Genomic DNA, 811 nt, shown 5'->3' on the forward strand with positions numbered 1-811 from the left:
CCCGGCCCTCCAGCCTGGTCCTCTAGTCTGCATAAAAATATCTCAAACAAATCAAAACAAAAACCAGAGCTCTTTTCTTTAATAAACCGTAACCATGGATTTTCTTTTATGCTACTTTAAGAAAAAGGAATTAAAAAACTAAAAGGATGGTCTTAAAAAAACTTCTAATGCTAACAGGAACCTGCAATCCACATTGCTGGTTTGCATTGTTAGATCAGCAAATATTTATTGAGCTATGAAATGATAACAATGTCTGCTACTTGCATTGTATGAGGCTCTTTCCCATAGATTGTCTCATTTCTTCTGCTATACATTTTCTCTTTGTAAGTGCTTACATTACCATTTCATAAAAAACAGTGGAAGGTAAGAAGGGCAGTGACTTGCCTAGGGTCATTTATAGCCTGTAAGTCCTGCAGCCAAAAATCAGAATACAGACAGACCTACCTTTTCCTAAATTCACAGGGAAAACATCAGTAATGAGAGAAACAGGAAGGCTAGGAGATAGTAGCACAGAAAGTGAAGAGACTATGTTAATATGGCTCTGTTAAAGCATGGTGTGAATGCAGATGTACTTAAGGACAAATCCTGGCTCCATCTCCCACTTACCATCTGTGTGATCTTAGGCAAATCACTTAACCTCTCTGAATTCTGGTATTTCATTTGTAAACTAAAGAAAATAATAGTGTCCATTGCATAGAAAGTGGAGAGACTATGTTAATATGGCTCTGTCAAAGCATGGTGTGAATGCAGATGTACTTAAGGACAAATCCTGGCTCCATCTCCCACTTACCATCTGTGTGATCTTAGGCAA

This window comes from Myotis brandtii, unplaced genomic scaffold, assembly GCF_000412655.1.
Source record: "Myotis brandtii unplaced genomic scaffold, ASM41265v1 scaffold333, whole genome shotgun sequence".
In the NCBI taxonomy this organism is placed as follows: domain Eukaryota; kingdom Metazoa; phylum Chordata; class Mammalia; order Chiroptera; family Vespertilionidae; genus Myotis; species Myotis brandtii.